General features: G+C 47.1%; 1 protein-coding gene across 3 annotated transcripts in view; it reads right to left on the bottom strand.

Moving 5' to 3' along the window:
* Slco3a1 (solute carrier organic anion transporter family member 3A1) overlaps positions 1–20013 on the bottom strand; it is a 280922-nt gene that overhangs the window by 187444 nt on the left and 73465 nt on the right. The gene's annotated exons all lie outside the window — the stretch shown is intronic.

Here is a 20013-nt window from a genome sequence, read left to right on the forward strand (position 1 = left end):
GCACTGTGGACAGGTAGTGTCACCCCACCCCAAGAACAGCCCTGAAAGCCCAGATCACCCCATCCTAAACCTCTTGTGGAGCTTAGCATTAATGTGGACTTATCACGGCTAACCTTTCTTTCACTATGCCTGCTGACATCAGCCACCTTCTTCCATACACTCTGAAGTTTCTGACAGGCTTCAGCAGGAGAAGCTGCCATCCCACTAAGTCTTGTCTTCTTAAGAAGACATTGACCCCTCCCTGCAGCTCCACTCTTCCCCTAGAGAAAGCCTCCTGAGCTCCCTATCTGGCTCCAGCCAGTGTTCCTCTCAAAGATTCTTCCTTTGCTTCCCATTTGAGAGCCCCCAGAAGAATACACCCTATCCCAAGACTGTGGGTGCATTTCAGTTATCATCCCAGAAGTCCCAACACACTTTTCCTGGTACAGGTTGGAACCTCAACAAGAACCTATATCATGGATGAAAAAGCCAGAAAGTAAGCATGGGAAGGATTCTCTAACTTACGTTAGCTACTTCAGAAATGGCTGTCTTCCTTTGCTGGGATGGACAGGGCCACTTTTCTGGGACTAAGAACCTCTCCCTCCTAGCCATATCTGTAGGACAATAAGTCCTCCCTACAAGGAGTCTCATAGTAACCATTAAGAGGGCACTCCAGACAACTCTCACAGAAAGTAAAGCCAACTCCAGAGTGGCATGGACCCACCATGTCTCAAAATCCAAGACCCTACCAGCTCTCTCTCCCTGACCGAGGTTCTGGGTGCATATGAATCTCCACATGAGATTTCAGCCCCTTTCTCCTGCACCCAGCAGTGTGGTGAGAGCACCACACCCAAGACTCCGGAAATGTCACAGAGCAGTGTCGCCAGCAGGAGGAAGCCTACAAATACGTGCTGAGAGGATGGAATCAATATGTGACAACTGTAATTCTCAGTGATAATCACACTGCGTTTCCTGGGCTCTGCAGAGTCATGCCATTGGTTTCAGGAAAGCATATTTACTGCATCCCAAATACAGCTGCAAGCCTGGCTCTGTACTCCCATCTCCCCTTCACTGATCTTAAAAATAATATCCAGGTACGAGGTGCTTCAGAAAGCAATCTTGCAGCGTTGGCCTCTGTGGTTTTGCTAGGCAATTCATTATCCACTTTGGCTTGCCTTACCCAGATCAGTTTTTGCCTTCAGAAAAAGGCAAACGAGAATCATTTGTTTCGCTCCTCAGCTCTATAGTTGCCACTTCATGCCAGGTACTCGCCTAAGTGCTACTGAGGCAAAGATGCAATCCTTCCGTGGTGGAGTTTCTGAGGTGCCAGCCTCCTTGGTGGTCTGTCTGCCAGAAACTATGACTGGTGTGGTGAACAGCACAAGTTCAGAATGTACACTGAAGACAAGCCTCAGGACGGGAGGAGATATTTAGGGCTTAGTATCCAGTCAATATTAAGAAGTCTTACGATTCAACAATAAAAAGGATTACTTACATTTTGAAATGGTATAAAGGCAGGGAGGGTAGCTCAGTGAGTAACATTCTTGCTTTGTAAGCATGGGGATCTGGGTTTGATTACCTCCAACCACCACCAAGAACCAATGTAAGAAAAGCAGGGCACAGTGGCGCACACTTGCAACCTCAGTACTAGTGAGGCAGATCCCTAGGGCTTGCTTGTCATACTTGGCAAGCTCCAGGTTAGGGGGAGATCCTGCCTCATAAAACAATGTGGATGACTCCTGAGGAATGGCAGACAAGTGTGTCTTCCAAAGAGACAGCATCCTGCACATGTACAACCTGAGCACACGTAAACATGCACGTATGCACAAGCCAAATAGAGGATTCAAACAGACATTTCTTCCAGAAAAACACAGAAATGTCCAACAGTACCATAAAGGGATGTCCAATAGGATGAAGGTGGTGCACATGCAAACCACATCACACAGCAACACAGTGACACTCAGGCTGGGAAGAAACTGGAAGCTATTGACAGAACTGCCCGTAAAGTAAAATGGCGGGGTCACTGTAGGGGACAGGTGGCTGCTCAAAGGACAGCATCACCACACCACAGGGCAGTTACATCTGAGTTGCTCCTCTAGGGAAAGGGAAATGCATCGTCTACGCAGAAGACAACACCAGAGGGATCAGGGCTGTAGTCATTCAAAAAGATTTTTGTTTTTTAAGTGTGAGTGTGCGTGTGCGTGTGCGTGTGCGTGTGCGTGTGTGTGTGTGTGTGTGTGTGTGTGTGTGTGTGTGTAGTTGTCTATGGAGTCCAAAAGCTAGTGTAGGATGTGACTTTTTATCTCATTAAAACTACATCTAGGGATCTATCTTCAGCTTCAAAGCGCCCCCCGCCCCTCCCAGACAGACAGACAGACAGACAGACAGACACACACACACACACACACACACACACACACACACACACATACACGGAACTATAGGAACTGACTGCAGCATGAGAACCCACACACTAGCTTAAGCGTCCCTGTCGAATGAAGGAAAAAGCCAGAGAAACAATTCTCGTTTGTTTTTGTTTTTCTCAGGCTGGAGATTAGCTGCCTGTCACTAGAGTCACAGGGGGTAGCTCCCTGGCTGTATTTCCCAAGACATCTGTCATCAGATCACTAAAGAAGAATCAGTATCCCTCTCACCATGAAATTCAATAGTGTCAAAGACGCTCAGGTAATCACACATTCACCAGTGCTCACGCCAGAGGCAGGAGACAGGAACAAGAGCCCTCAGACAGGTTGTAAAGGAACAGACCCAAATGAAACCAGACAGACGAATATCTGCTCCAGAGGAAGACACACCGGGAGGAGGGGAGCGTGGGGAATTCAAGTGCATTTACAGACTAGGAACCTTGGGTGGCTAGAAAGAACGGTCTAGGTCATAGAACGGTTGGCAGAAGCCGGGGAGTCATAGCCTGTGTGGGGGTGCGTCTTACCTCACTGCACAGTACCCTCTACACTAGCCCCTGTCCTACCCTGTGGCTGCCTCAGTTTACACGGATTAGGGACCCCACTTATTTAAGGCTCAAAATGGAGGCCCAGCAGCAGGGTGACCAGCTCCTTGATATGACCCGAAAGCCTATGGTCTTTGGGACAGACTCCCTTTCTCAGCAGTAATAACCCAAAGCACAGTGACACATATCATCTATCAAGACTCTATGCCCTGCCCTTCCAGAGAGTCCTTCCAGGAGTGTGGCCTGGGAACCCCCATATTCCTGACTAATGGTGCCTGCCATCCTCCTTAGTGGTGCCACACGACTGCGTGCTATCAGGACCTGGAAGGTATGGGCAAGAATTGGGTGCTGGCACCACACCACACACATTTGAGTTTACCTTTGACTATTAAGTCTTGTGTCTCCTAGCGGCTGGACGTAGAGGTTCATTGAGTCCCACTAGCAGGTGCATATCAACCTACCAGGGTGAGAAAGATGGCCCAGAAGAAAGGCTACCATTGCCAGGGCCCAGGGTCTTCTACTCACCTGCTGGCTCATGGGTTAAAGGATATGGATGGTTGTAGAAGGAAGGCCAACGCCCTTCTTCCTTCTCTCTATTTAGCTATATCTGCCATCTGAGGTTCTCACAGCCCAACAAGAATGCTCCCTTGGAGCCAGGCAGTGTTGGTACATGCCTTTAATTCCAACACTTGGAAGGCAGAGCTGGGTGGACCTCTGTGAGTTCAAGGCCAGCCTGGTCTACAGAGAGAGATCCAGGACAGGCACCAAAACTACACAGAGAAACCGTGTCTCAAAAACAAACAATAAAAACAACAACTAAAGAATGCTGCCTTGGAACTAGAAAGGCTGCTGCCCACTGGACTGGTGTCCCTTCCTGGAGATTGATGGGCACAGGGACTTGCCAGCAGCTCTGGCAGTTACAGAGCACAGGATAGCATTCTGCATTGTGCAGACCAAGCAGGAGTCACCAAGTCACCTGCAAGCATGAGGCACAGGCATGAAGGCCATGGGGGTACAGGTAAGGGCGAAAAGAGGCCTGCCTTAGGTGGGGCACAGCCACTCCCTGTCCCCAGCATGCTGTTCCAGAGAAGCGGAGATCAGAGCTGAGGCCAAAAGCTGACTTTGCTTTTCACAGACCCTGAGATGCACTAAAAGAAAAAACAAAAAACCATGGCTAAAGGCTGATGGGCCAGGTTTGCTGCTCTTGCCACAAAGGAAAAGAGAACTGTCAGCACAGCTCTTTCCCTGACGGTGACAATCAGCTCCTCGTGTTCTTTCTTATGTGTCCAATTGAGAGCTCCCTGCAGGAAATCTACCAAAAAACCCACAGAACAGAGACGATGCAAGAACAGGTATGTGGGGAACCACTAACCATGCAGGAGGCATAGAACCAAACTAAGAACACAGGACCCTCTTCCAGAAAGGCCCTAGAGAGCCCAATGCTGGCATAGAGTGCCACACAGTCAAACTGGATTCCCAGGTCAAAGATCAGCCACTCTTCCTGGGTGGTTCTCATTGTGGGCCACACATCCTGAGAAGACCATCCTTGGCATGGAAGGGCTTTATCACCAGAGCCTCCTAAAGGAAAGTGGTCCCCAACAGGGCAATTGTGGCTGTTTCAAAAAGCTGAGCTTCCGGTGGCAGGACATTCTGAGCTCTATACCCCTGTGAAACAGAAAAGGAAATGCAAGGTGCAGAGACCAGCTAGCTCACACAGCTCTTATTCCGATCCTATGCTGTGGTCACCTGAGCCCCATGGAGAGTGTTCTCTGCTCCAGGGTGTGGCTGAGGAGGGAGGAGCAGACCATGAGCACCTTGTGCCTGACTTCTCTCACACTCACACACATTTGATCCTAAACTTTCCCCAGGAGCACACACCACAGACACCACAGCAAGCTTCCTCCAGGGGAATGTTCCTGGAAGGATACAGCTCCACCCTTTCTCAGTGAGACATTTTGTAACTCAAAAGAGAATTTTGGTAAGTGGAGTCAACTGAACTTGGCTCTGTAGCCTTTAAGTATCACTGAAAGTTAGCTAGGAAAGTAGATTCTAATTGCCTTCTTCCTTTTGAATGCAACAACACTACATCAGAGACATGGATGGAAAATTCTAGTCTAATTTTTCCAAGTCCTTTGGAAGTTTCAGATTTTGGTATTTTTTTTTTTAACTTTATTCTTATCTTAGTTGCGGCATCTATTGCTGTAATAAAACACCATGACCTAAAGCAGCTGAGGATGGAAAGGTTTTATTTCATCTTATAGCTTGCTGTCCAAAATCCTGGGGAGGCACAGCAGGAACCTGGAGGTAGGAAGTAATGTAGAGGCCACAGAGGAACACTGCTTATAGGCTTGCCCCTCTACATATTGCTTACCATGCTTTTTTTTAGCCCCCAGGACTCCCATCCCAGAGACGGCCCTGCCCACAGTGATCTGGGCCCTCTCACATCAAACTTCAGTCAAGAAACTGCACACTGTCCAATCTGGTGGGGCTACTTTCTCAATTGAGGTTCCCTCTTCCAAAATGACTCTAGCTTGTGTCCAGTTGACACAAAAATACCCAGCACCATTCTCTGACATACATTCCAAAGTTAAGGACCCCTCCCCTAAACATTACCCCTATTGAGTTGGCAAAGATTCCACCTTTTTCCTGACTCGAGCATTCTGTAACCTGAGGACCTCTGATGACCTCTCTGTTCTGAGTGTATAGTGACTGCGTGCTTGTTTTATATCAGAGCAGGTGCACTGAGTATACTGTGTCAAAGGGAGCCAGGCTTCTGATAAGGTGTGGCCTTTCTCTGTCTCTGTACAAACAGGCTACTGTCCCTGAGCATGTGACTACTGGAGGTGGTTTTCTCATCTTTGTGTATTGGGAGGCAGAGGTCAATGTCAGGTTTCCCATCTCTACCTTGTTTTAGGGAAGGCCTCTCCCTAAGGAGCTCACCAGATTCAGCTAGACTGGCCAGCAATGATCCAAACAGAATCCTCCTGTTTCTGGAAGATTATAGGTATGTGCTAATGCCACAGGCCTTTTTATGTGGGTGCCTGGGATGGAAGACGAGGACTCAGGCTTATACAGCAAGCAAGCACTCTGCACAGTGAGCTGTCTTCCTGAAAACTTTTAGATTTCTGTCTTTTTCACAGGCCTACCAAATCAAATATGCTTTTAGTTTCTAACTTATTTCAGGTTGAATATCTGTTCTCTGCAATGTTTGGGATGAAAAGGATGTCCAGATATGGAAGATCTGCATATATGTAATGAGACCCCTTGGGATGCATCTCAAGTCTCAACACAAAAGTCATTTATGTTTCATGCACACTTGACACACTTAGCCTGAAGCTAATTTGATGCTGAGTCTTTTAGTGCACCTGTGTTCTGACTGCAAACCGCTATACGAAGTCAGGTGTGGAATTTTCCACTTACAGCATGGTGCTGCTACTCAAAAAACATTCAGATTTTAGAGCACTCTGTGATTTGTATTTTTGGATCGAGAATGTTCAACCTGTATTTTAATGCTTTGGCCAGAAACCTCCCCATCAGAAGGGAAAGTTTAATTGCAGACTGACATTTTTGCCTCCTGGGATGGGGAGATGTGCCTTGGCTTTTTTTTTTTTTTTTTTTTTTTTTGTATTCAAATATGTTTGAGGGATGCTTTCCCCTAGACTGTGGTAGAGAGCAGTGAATGTTGGGTACGGCACCTAGCGCTGGTCATCTTCAAACTCTGGCCTCAGAGCTCCTGGCTGGCTTTGTGCAGCACCCAGAACTCAGAATGCTTAGGAACAGCCAGGCAAGTGATGGGATCGGTGCCCACAGTCTGCTCAAGGCTAACCCCAAAGGTAGGGGTATAGTTCGCACTTTAGGACACTAGACCTGGTTCCCTGCCCTGACAAGGGGGGTGACATCAGGCAAGCGTTCAGCCTATCTGTAGAGAAGAAACCAAACTGGTATGGCCCTGTCTTCTCAGTGCTAGAGAAATCAGAAACTAGAGGGGTGTCATGGGTACACTCCACTCCCTCTCCTCTCTCTCCTCCCTCTCCCCAATACCTGCTGGGATTCCTCTCTGCTGTATGTAGGAAATTCCTTTCAACTCTAACTCCACTGTCCTTTGCTCCGTCCTCCAGGCCAGTATTTTCATCTACCTGCTGCAAATATGTTACCTATCTCTATGTGGCAACACATGGACAGATCCTTATTGGAGTTGGACAGATGTGAGTCTCAGTAAGACCCAGTAAAGCACAGCAGGACCCTAATGAGGCCCACCAGTCCCTGTAAAAGCCACTGTGGCCACCCCTTGCTTTCTCCATCTCCTTTCTGGTCACTCTGTCATGGGAGTCTGTGGCTTTTTTTCTATGCCGTAGGTTCCTTTCTTTTCTACCAGAGGTCTCTAAGCATATGGCTCCCTCTGCCTGCAGTGACAATCCCTGCCCCCACCCCCAGCACTCATTAGAATTTGCAGTTATGATGTTTACATATTCACTCAGTCTTTTTGTGTCTGTCCTGCCCCACCCCACCCCCAGAGTAGAATGTAAACTCCATGAAACTAGGGGCTTTGTTTCTTTATTTATGCACCCAACTGCATTGAAATATTTAATGAATAGAATATTTTTTGGGCAAGTATACAGGTCACAGCTCAGAATGAAACCTGTCTAATGTCAGGTCAATTAAGGTTTACATGCTCACTCCAAGGAACAGTGGGCAATGGAGAAACCTGTAATCTGGGTGTGACGGAAACACCACCAATGGAGGTTTCTGAAAGGGTGATGTTTCTGCTCTACTTCACAGGTGCACATGCATGTGCCCAGGTGTGGATGTGCATCTGTGCACATGTGTGTAAGTGGGTGAATGAGTGTGTGCACATGTACATGAGTCCCTTAGAGTGCCAAGCATGGGTGCCATGGCATGCACCATGCATCTGCTCCCTGCCCCCAGTCCCTCCTCCGGTTGCCCTGGTAGACCCCTCTTCTGCACAGGCACTTTTTCCTACTGGACTCAAGTATATCAGCTCAGAGGTTGCTACTTCCTCCTGGTTGAGCCCTTAGAGAAAGCACAGGCCATCACTCAGACCCTTCTACATCAGAAATCCAAACCCTTCACGAACCCATAGTAACTCAGTAGTGTCCCCCTGTCTTCCTGCCAAGGGCAGATCAGGACAGCAGAGCATGGAGAGGATCTGGTGGGACCTGGAGCAGCTCACCTCTCAGCGCCCAGCTTTGCATTCTCACTGCCCAGCTAAGAGGTGCCGAGAGGAAGGCTTGGCCCATCTAGGATTCTTTTTTTTTTTTTTTTTCTGGAGCTGAGGACCGAACCCAGGGCCTTGTGCTTGCTAGGCAAGTGCTCTACTGCTGAGCTAAATCCCCAACCCCCCATCTAGGATTCTTAATCACACTGTTCTTTCTCATCATCTTTGGCTTTTGTGCCTCTAGCCCAGAGACCAAGAACTGGTGAATCTGAGGGGGTCACACTGTAAGAAAGCAGTTCCAGGGACCCCCACTGGGTGAAGTCTTAAGAGGGACCTGGCAAAAGGATACAGTGATCACTCAGTACTAGGAAACACTTAATGGGGGCCTTTCCTTGTAAGCATGCCAACAAGATTAGGGAAGCAGTTAAGAGATGAGGGAGACTGAGGTAAAGAATGGCTGCTGTGTTGTGCCCAGGCTCTCTGCTAGTAACTGGTCCTGTTCATAAAGAAGGGCATTTCAAGGCATCCACTGAAGTATACTCAAGGGTTGAGTATACTCAGTTGCTAGAAGGCAGGGCAGGGCAGGGCCAAGGGATCCACTGAGGCTCACCAAGGCACAGAGGACTGGCAGGGAGCCACAAGCCTCAGCCCCAAAGAGGGAAGAGGGGAGATGTCATTTGAATTGAGCAAGAGAGAGCCTGGGGAGAGTAAGGACTGCAAAGGAGTGATGGGTCATCTGGGACAGGGAGAATGCACTCCCATGCTCCTGTTTCCTATTTAGGGCTCAGGTTTCTGGCTGGAGACTCCCGATGGCCTTCATTTCATTATCAACGAAACAGAGCAATTGTGCAGTGACCCTGTGGGAGTATGGAAGAGAACATGGCAGTTTCTCAAGAAACCAAATCACAGAATGCCTTACAATTCAGCTTGTCCATTTCTGGGTACACACCTAGGAGAACTGAAACAGAGATTCTGAGAGATTCTATTCACAATAGCCCAGATGTGGAGGCAACACAGGCAGATGTGGAATATGCATATAAAGGAATATTATTCCACTTTTGAAAAGCAAAATCAAGGGCTGAAGAAAATTTCTCGGCCAATAAAGTGCCATGCAAGTATGATGACCCAGGCTTAGAACTCCAGTACCCACATAAAAGCCCAAGTAAGCAGAACACATCTATATCCCCAGTGTCAGAGATGTGGCAACATACTGAAGTCTGGAGTTCCCTGGCCAGCCAGCTTAGCCAAATCAATGAGAGTCGGGTTCAGTGAGACATCCGTTCTTAAAAAATAGGGTGAAAGTGACCACCAGGCAGCGGTGGCGCACTCCTTTAATCCCAGCACTCAGGAGGCAGAGGCAGGCGGATCTCTCTGAGTTCGAGGCCAGCCTGGTCTCCAAAGGGAGTTCCAGGTTCCAGGAAAGGCACAAAGCTACACAGAGACACCTTGTCTCGAAAAACCAAAAAAAAAAAAAAAAAAAAAAATTTAAAAAAAGAAAGTGACCAAGGAGGTCGCTCAGCATTGACCTCTGGCCTACACACACACACACACACACACACACACACACACACACACACACACCATACTAGCACACACATCTATCTATATAAACATATATACACATAATGGGAATTCTAATACACTACAACATGCATGAGCCTTGAAGATACAGCATTAAGGAAAATAAATGTAAGAGAAGTCAGATGTATGAGGCGGCGCCTAGAACAGTGAGATTCCACGGAGTCAGAAGACACGGAGCTGCTAAGAGCCATGGCGGGGTCAAGGATGGAGAGCGGTGTAAAGGACAGTCTCAGGTTTGCAAGATTAAGAGTTCTGTTAATTCGTTCCACAGTGACACTTAACACAAAACCACATACTCGTCAATGATTAAGATAGCAATTTTTTTTTTTTAAATAAGTAGTAGGGAGGAGAAAAGGGTAAGGGGAGTCATCTGGCTGGGTGTGCACACCCCACTCTCTCTGCAGAGTACCTCTGCTGAATCTGGGTGACTTTGGGGTTCTTCTGAAGATTTTCAACAGGCAGAGTGCTGCTGTAATCCAAAGTCAGAGATTTTAAATCTAGAGAAGAGGCTTCCGAATCAAGGTCTAGCGCCCCCTCCAGGAGTAGCACTGAACTGCTCAGAAGCCAGCTTTATCTACAACAGTTACAAGGCAATACAGATGATTCAAAAGGGGCAGCTGGGGTTTCACATGAGCACTGTGTAATGCTCCTAACTGAGCCCTGTAGAGGGACAACAAGGATGGGGTAGTATATGGTTCAGCCTACACTTAAGGATATCATAGTCTAACCAGATGCCAGTAGTGTAGGGCAAATGGCAGACATGACTTCTATTTCTATTCTCAAAATGTAAGGATGATAGTTACTATGAAGTAAACCATTTCCCAAAAGCTATAGGTTGGGGTTATCATTTCTGGATAAAGAGCAGGACTCTTTATGCTTTTACAAACTCTTCCACTGTGCTATTTTCTCATGGTTGCCATGGTGGGGAGATGGCAAGCATTTCCCAGCCAACACACATTTGACACTCTGGTACAGTTATACCCCACTTACACCACCAAAGCTGCCCCTCCAGGCCAGTTCCCACCCTTGCTTTTAGAACTGCAGGTTCCTGACACCAGGCGGCATTTATGGAGCCCCTACAGCATACAAAGCTGAGCAGAAAGGGAAACTCGATACTCTGAGAGATTGGTCCCATAGGAGAGAAACTCCATAATGATTAGTAAATACAAGATATCACCCAAGTAACAAAGGAGAGAGCACTGTGCTCTTTAAGTAAAACAGTGAGAAATAAATTCCTCTTGTGGGAAAAGGTACAAAACCCAAAGGAGACTCCAAGCGCCTGGTCCTGTGAGTGATAGAGAGATCATGCTCTAAACAGACCTCCTGCTCCTCACACAAAGGGTGAAAAGGAGGCTTAGAGAAGCCAAGTGCCTCAGCCAAGGTCACCCAGCTTTGATCTAGAGTTGAGGAATGGCCTTCCCTGAGGCCAGGGAAACCAGGCCCTCCACTGGATACTCAGGAGTGCTTGAGGGCTACCTCTTACTTCCCTGGGACTGTTTTCAGGGCTGAGCCCCAATTGGTCATTTGTCCTCTCTCTCCCTAACATAGCCAAATAAGCTCTCAGCCTTTACCCAGGAGAACTCCATGACCTTCTCACAGAAGGAAACATACTTGCCTGCCTGCCCTGCCCCTTCCTGGGAGCTATTTCACCCATAACCTGCAGGGATCCTGCAGAATTAATTCCACATTGTAGCTGCCTAACAGCTACTAATTGCATGGCTGGAGGTTCCCACAGTAACGCTGAGGAAAGGGCCATAAATTTAAAAGGTTAATTTCCTCTCCACTCCCCATTCAGACTCCTGCTCAATAAATCACCTTCCCAAACTGGCAAGGTGGCAGAGCCCAAGGACCAAGGTCAAGAGCCCCGGATTGGGTCCCTCATTAACATTCGGCAGTCTCTGCCCAGGACACTCCCCAAGGCTTGTAGAAATGCCAAGTGGTCAGAAGGTGACAGGACACCTTACTCGGGAAAGAGGTGGCAGGGTGCAGAACAGAGTCCAATGTCATCCACAGGCAGGGACAATCACTCAACAACCAGTCCCGGCTGGTACTCAGTACACCCTGAAAGAGCAGCCATCTCAGTATGATCCCTAGACATACTGGCTAACAGCTAGGCAGGGCATCCTCTTTGCGGGTGATATGGGGACAAAGCAGATGCCAGGCAACTGATGTCCTTCAATTACCTTGTTGATTTCCAGGACCGTAAAAAACTGTACCACGAGTTTAAGCATTGGCTTGAAATTCACTATTCTAACTGTGCCATTTCTGTATATACAGGCAGGTGCCTGGCAACATAGTAAGGGCCAGGGGCTCAGGCTAGGGTCCCACTTTCAACCCCACTGTGCCAGGCTCCCTCACTCCACTACCCTCTTCTCTACACAGCCTAGCAAGGAAAGACTCAAGGGCAATGAAGGGCTCTCATGGAGCTGGCCTATGTAGGCTTGGTAAATACCCTCATCTATTGCTACTGTTTAGACTGAGAACAGGTAAATGTCAGGCCCCTGAGGAAGGTACTAGAAACAGAAATGAACCTGACCTGAGCCTGGATCAGGAAAGAACACAGAACATGACTCTCTCCAATTCAGGTAGGAATGGCTGTGACTAAGTAGGGCCCAAGGAGAGAAAGCCAGGAAAGGAGTGGCAGGGAAGGAGCTGAGAGAAGAGAAGGCAGAGTGGCCATACATGGAAGAAGTAAGGTGAGGCCGGGTGGTGGCGGTGCATGCCTTTAATCCCAGCACTCGGAAGGCAGAGCCAGGTGGATCTTTGTGAGTTCGAGGCCAGCCTGGTCTACAGAATGAGATCCAAGACAGGTACCAAAACTATACAGAGAAACCCTGTCTCAAAAAACAAAAGCAATAATAACAAGAAGTAAAGTGGAGGGCAGGATGGGAAGGTGTGGCAAGAGTTCCTAGTAATGCAGTGGAGAAGCAGACAGAGACTGGAAACACTGGTCCAGGGCTACAGTGCCTAGGTTCAAGGCAACTCTGCAACTCTGTGTGACTTGGGACAAATGACTTTGGCTCACTGTGCTTACCTGCTGAGGCCTAGCTGGGCCTACATAAGAGCTCAGTAGTCAAGGTAATCATCTATAGCTGGAGGCAGCAACTTGTGCCCTAGGGTGGGGTTGGGGTGGGGTGAGCTTTACAGCAGTAGGGAGACTTTGAGCAAGCTGCAGAGAATGGAGGTAACAGGACAATGAGGAGTGAGGATAAGCTCTGGACCAGAACCCAGGGGGAAGCAAGACACAGCAACTTCCAACCCATTCTGCTTCCTTTGCTCACCTATACGTAGGTCCCGTGATGGCTTTACGAAGAGGTTCAGGGCGTATCTTCTCATCGCAGCCATGCCTGGCTGCAAGCACAGAGTAAATGATGGATAGAGGTTTTCTCTTCTGCAGAACATGGGAACACCTATCCTGAAAAACTGCAAGGTGGAGAGTCTTGCGTCTAGCCTCACACAAAGATCTTGGCGACACTAACTTTCAATTTCACAAGGAGCTCCCAGAGAGTGCCCCTATTTTAATGAGCAGACAGAGCCTCGGTGAGCTCTGGGCATCGGGCACAGAGGGGAGGTGACTTCAACTACAGAGGCCATTTCTAGTATTTGTTTCTTCAGAGATTCATCTATTCCCATGGGCATGTGTACACATGTGTTCACACATGTGCAGGTTTATGTGCACGTGAGGGTGTGTACGCACTTGCAAGCTGGAGGATAACCTCTCGGGTCATTTTGTGGGAGCTATTCACCTTGTTTTTTTTTTTTTTTTAGATGAAGTCTCTCACTTTTACCTGGACTCATATATTTGGCTAAACTGGGTAGCAAGCCCCAGGAATCCCCACGTCCCTGTCCCCCTCAGCACTGGGGTGAGGAGTGCTCATCACCACACCTGGCTTTTTCCTGTGGGTTCTGGGCATCACAGGTCCTCATGATTACACGGTAGCCACGTTACTGACTAAGCCATATCCCCAAGTTCCCTGTCCCCTAGAATAAATCCATCAAAGAAGGAAAGGGGAAATGGTGACAGCTCATCACTGAGGGCTGACTGTGCACCAGGTGATGCTCTGAACACCCTCTGTTCTGAAGAGACTCCCACCAGCAAGGTTCTGCCCATTTTACAGATGTGAAGATCAACAACAATACATGCATAGCCCCAGATGGCACACTCAGAAGCTGGGAGCTGTTTCCTGTGTCTCACTGGAAACATATGCAACAGGTCGTGTCTGGAATATTCCCTCCCATTCTTTCCTATCCACTCATTTCCATGCTGTACCTTCTTCTGTAAAATAGACTCGTGAAACCCTGCCCCTGCCTTCCTGAGTGCTCTGTGGGCAGGTATAGTCACAGCCTCCCACAAGGCCTGCCACCAAGCTCACACTGCTCGGCTACCTGCTCACTAGGTAAAGCAGGGAGATGACAGCTGGGCACAGAGCCCTTATTAACGGCACCTCTAATGAGCCCTCAGGAGCATAAGCAGAAACACTCTTTTCACGCTAGTGGGTGGCTTCCTTTTCCATCCTTGGCTCGGAAGACAGCAGTTATTTGGCTACAGAATGCACACAGCTCTCTCCCACTTCTCACCCAAACGAAACCCATAACACAGGGAACCGAAGTATCCTGGCCCTTGGTCCTCGGCAGGACAGGCCTGTGCTCAGTGCAGAAGTGAAAGGCTCCATGTTCCATAGTCATAGCAACCACATTTGTGGAACCCACATTGGGACATTTGGTAGCCATGAGGGGAAAGGAAAAGAACTTTAGAACTCAGGAACTTGCAGCCTCAATACCCAGAGAGTCTGACCGCACAGAGAACTGTGGGGCTCAAAGGCAACTGGGGACTCTCCCACCTCTTAGGACAACCTCATCTTTTTCCTTGGAGGAGCTGCACCTGCAGGGCCTCATTATCTCTAGGAACCTGTGGTCCCTGGAGTCGGTACACTCTTTTCTACTTGTACAAAAAGACCTGGTGCCAGGAATAGAGCTCTAGAATTAAGCACTGGGTCCTTGTTCTGCTGTTCAAATTCTCGGAGCTCACATACTGCAGACTGGAGCTGCACCAAAGAACCTTTAGAAGGGACAAGGGTGTTCCATAATCTACATTCTCCACATGGGAGCCAACAGCTACTTGTGGAGTTATGAATGTTATAATACAGGTGAGGAACTGAATGGTCAATGTCATGTGGCCTTAATGAATTTAATGATATATGTGGCTAATGAGTGTCCCATTAGTACATCTCTAGAAGGTACTTAGGACAAAAAAAAATCACCTTTTTTTTAAATCTAGAAACCCTATGGATCTGTAGGTGGGGTTTATCATGACATTTAGACCACTGCTTAGTAAGAACGAGTTAAGTGCTTCTTGTGTGCCAGAAACACATTTTCAAGTCAGATCTTTAGTAAGATCCCCACATTAGCTATACAGAAACAGCCACAGAGCTTGGAAGTAGCAAGGGACCAGGAGGAAACCCAGGCAGCCTGGCCCAGTGTCTAGCCCTCAATCATAATCCATGTGGGGCCTTGCTGCAGTTAGCTTAAGAACTGGAGCTTATGGTGCTCTTGCCTTGAACAGCTGTGGAGATTCCAATGATCCAGCTTTATATCTCCTCTCCTGTTCCCAAGGCTAATAATGCCATCCCCTGAAACAGTTTGGAGGTCTTGCAAGATGCCATTGTGCCTGCTTACACAGAAATGCCTTCCATGAAGAGGCCAAAGAGAAGCATAAAATCTCCTGAAACAGCGGCCACCACAGGCTCTTAACCGCTCGGCAACAGCTCTGCCCAGTGCACAGGCCTGAGAAGCTGAGAAGTCACCAGGAAGTCCTCTACTGTGCATACCCCCCACACCAGGCACTCTGAAAATGCCACTTTCCAGTCCCCAGATGTTACTACCTTTCAGTAAGATCCACAAACATTTCATTAAGTTTTTTCCCTTTAAAAATGTGTACATTCTTTAAGAAGATAAAACTCAGAGAAAACGCATTTTTTTTTTCCACTAAAACATGCTGAGGTTATTTTGATCCAGCACTGCCTGTCCTCGATGGTAAAGCTGGTTGAACTAAACTGTCCTTGTCCTAGTAGCTAACTGAGACTAGATTTTAAAGGGAAGGGGACTTCACACCCCTTCCCTGCCCTAAGACCCCTGATTTCCTCTCTCCACACCTCTGTTCCTCTCTTGGGTGCCTGCTTCCCTCGGTGGAGTGGAGTTAACACCACATCAGCAAATACACACTACATTGCTTCTCTCTCTTCCAACATAACAAGCACTTCTCCCATCAACTCTAGAGAGACTGGACCTTTATCGTTCCTCCTTTAAAGAAAAGTCACTGGATGTCAAACGGCCCGAGAGGGCTTCCTCTGAAGAGTGTTTCCACCCAAAGTTCAATGTGTTTTGCTCTCTGGGGAGCTAAAGTTATAACCAGGGCCTCAGAAGGGCAATGATCCACAGAATGATTAAGAACACTGGCAAGGGAGATAGACTAGGGAGGAAATAAAAGCCTGAGTTCCTAGCAAGTAGTAAGAAAACTGACCAATGAACTCAATGTCATCCCTCTGGCTGCTTCCAAAATGGTCTCTATGACAAACAAACAACAACAAAAAAGGCTGTCAGTTTCAATGTGGCAATGTTTAGAAGCACCATGGGAAGATAAAATCAGCTATCATGTGTCTAATGATGGATATACAGGGTGAGCACTTTGACTCAAATCCCCAAATTCAAAAGGCCCTAACCCCCAAACTTCTTCCCGTGTCTATATGACACTCTATGTCCTGTATGTGACAGTTTGGAACAGAACACAGGTCCAGATGTTAGACCATTTGGATTTTGAATTTCTAGATTAGGTTTGTTGAAGCAGTAAAAGCCCATGCAAACATTCCAGATTGTGAAAGGCTCAAATCTGAACTGCTTCTGGTCCCATGAACATGACAACAGAGACACTCAAGCTGTGTGTGTGTGTGTCATGCCAGGTAGGGTAGCCCCTACCCTAACCAGTCAGGACTATAGATCCACAACAAAATGAAGTTGAGTGTACAGCTGGAAGACAGAGGATGGCCAAGGAACAGCCTTGAGACTACAGAAGACCACAGGACAACAAATGAAGTTCTTTAAATCTGGCTGGAAGAAAGTGGTAGAAAGAACTGTTCAGAAAAATGAATTTTAAGACAAGTCCACAAGGTAGGCCTGGAGGCACACATTTGCAACTCCATTACTCAGGATACTAAGGCAGGAGGATGGTCCCAAGTCCAAGGTCAAACTGGCCTATACAACCAAATCTAGAACCATCATGTCCTCAATGGCTGAAAAGGCCTTTCCTTTCTTAGGTGTTGTATAGATACAAGTTCATGTCCAGGGCCATTCTGCTGCTGAAGGTCTTCAGTATGTCCCAGGGCTCACTCACCATAAATGACAAGTGTTGTGCTCAATTGAGAGGTCTGGTGCCTGGCACTGCTTTTAACTAGCGAAGCTCTGTTTGTTCCCTGATCTTACTCACGTGTCCACCTGTGATCTGGAGTGTCTTCCTCTCCCTACCCGTCTCAGATGTGATCTCGGTTTGAAGTCATGCCAGACTTGCACAGAACAAATCCACCTGGCAGAGCTTGGGCATGGAAAACCCAGTTCAAGCTTCATAATCATAACGAATGTATACTGATTAAATGCTGCTGGGCCAAAAAACGTAAACAAAGACATCTGGTGAATAAGAGTTTCTTGCTGTAGGAAAGAGGGGTGGGTGTTTAAGACAACACTCCCCACCCTGCCCCCGCCTCTCTCTGCAAAGCTTCATCTGATATAGTTTATAATTTCCCAGTGAGCTAAATCCTGAGAATACTAGGCTTCTCCTGGGCCACGTATGTCTGAGTACTTCATTTGTTACTGACGAAATGATAAAGTGCCCAGCCCTGCTGTGTAGGAAGAGAGAGATGTGCCAACAGTGAGACAGTTGTGTGAAGTCATTGTGTGTGTGTGTGTGTGTGTGTGTGTGTGTACTTACATGTGCTTGTGAGCATTACCAATTATGGAGGCCGGATTAGTGCCAACTGTTTTTCTCAAATGCTCTTCGTGTTTTGTTTTGTTTTGTTTTTTTTGACACAGTCTCTCATTTAAAGCTGGAGTCATTCAGCTAGACCGGCAGACCAACCCCGCCCCCATAATCGGCCTTCCTCACCTCTCAGCCCTGGGTTTACAGACACGTGCTACTACACCTGGCTCCTGCATAGGTGTTCAAGATCTGTGCTTCAGTTTTCCCGCTTGCAGGACAGGCATCTGTCTCACTGAGCTATTTCTCTATTCCAGGTCAAGTCACTTTTTACACTCAGTGTGACTCTCTCAGGACTGGATTACCTTAGTGGTAACATAAGCACTTGGGGTTGGAAAAGAGACAGCATATAGCAGGAAGACTGGGAACCCAGACCACAGACAATCTTCACCTCAGCCTTGCTACTCACCAGCTCTAGGACCCTGGACAAGTTACCCCACTACAGCTTCAGTGTTTTCCATCTACGAGTAATATTTCTCTCCCTGGACCCCCTGAGGAGGGAACAGCCTATGTCATAGCTCAGACCTTCATGAATGACAAGCGAGTCCCTTCAGTGTCATTATGGTCATTATCCAAATTTACAAGCATTCTATACACTTACCTAAAGAAGCAGATAGCTGTGAAAGTTTCTTTGTGAAAATAATGAATTCTGAAATTAAACACTGGCTTGCAACCAGTAAGAAGGCCCGTACTAAAAACTAAAATCAAATGTACCAATGTGGGCTACATACAGTATGTTCTTTCCTCTGCCTAATGGCCTAATGAAACATGTCTTTGGCACCAGGATCACAGGTATTAATGTGTACTTGGATTGATGCGGTGGATCTACCTAGATGTAGGCAGGCCTCTTTGCTCCATGACGACAATGTATACAGACTAAGGCCAGGGTAGGCAAAATGACTGAGAGCTAATAATAAATGCTTCTGGGTTGCAAAAGGTTCTGAGTGTCCATACACAATTCTAGAGTCTATTAGATCCTCACTGTGATAATGAGACCTCTGACTGGGAATTCAAATTCCCTTTGTAAACTCCATTAGCAACCCACAAAGCAGGTGGGCAAATGTGAACCTTTCTTAGGGAAGAATGTCTTAGCTAGAAAGGAAGCAGAGAGAAAGACAGATTGCATCTCTCCATGGAAACAAGTCAGAACACACTTCTCTCTCTCTGTCTCTCTCTCTGTCTCTTTCTCTCCCCCCTCTCTCTTACACACACACACACACACACACACACACACACACACACACACACCTCTGAAACAGGCTACCATAGTACAAAAACATCTCTATCTGTAGAGGAATTTTCTTCAATGCAGCATTATCCCCCCTAAAGTTTTGCCAAAAAGTTGTCACACTCATTTGTTTCCCAGATGACTGCTTGGGTCCCTTATGACTCTGTTTTTGCATTGCAAGGCCCCAAGGGACTATTTCTTAGTAAGAACACATGGAAACTTTTGACTCAGAGAGTTCTAATTCTATTAATAATTCCAATGCATTTTTAAGATGTTTTTTTTTCCCTTAAAACAGCATCAACAGAGTTTTGATCTTATCTGTGTATTAGTTCAAACCAGCACAGAAAAATGCTGAATATTACCCAAAATATCCACAGCTAGGCTAAAAGAAGGGATGGAAAAATTCAGCTCCAGAAGAATTTCTTGCAGGAAGTGATGAGGGGGCACAGGGAGAAAACAGACAGGTGTCATCGAGGCCACTGGAAACACATTCTGTCTCCCGACACATGTTGCCAAAGCAATGCTCAAGAGCTTCCTGTTATCAGGACACAGACTTTCCAGGGAGCAACTCAAATTGAGACCCAAATACTGAATAACACTCAGTCCATCTCAACACAACTATCTTGGATTCACCCATATTGTCTGTCATTGAAGCCAACCCAACACTAAGCACTCTATGGGGTTTTACCCATCTGGAGGTCATGAGCCGTGTTAAGATGCAGGTGGAAGTTTTCCCTATAAGAGCATGTGTAAGTCTCAGTCTCCATATAAATTTGGAAGGGCAAGGAGCATCATCGACACTAAGTACATCCAAGAAGCTTCAGCCTGAAAAAGCCCAGTTAAGTAATCTTCAATGAGTTCTGGCATTTGTAAGCCAAATTCCTAGATGCCAATTTTAAAGACCATACTTAAGATTTTATGAGTGTCCATTAACCAACTAAGAGTTTGATATCTGCAGACTCCCATCTGTGTGTGAACTAAAATAAGCGTGTCTGTGAAAGTGCATGTATACACACACACACACACACACACACACACACACACACACACACACACCACAC

The sequence above is a fragment of the Onychomys torridus genome, chromosome 1 (genome assembly GCF_903995425.1).
Source record: "Onychomys torridus chromosome 1, mOncTor1.1, whole genome shotgun sequence".
In the NCBI taxonomy this organism is placed as follows: Eukaryota; Metazoa; Chordata; class Mammalia; order Rodentia; family Cricetidae; genus Onychomys; species Onychomys torridus.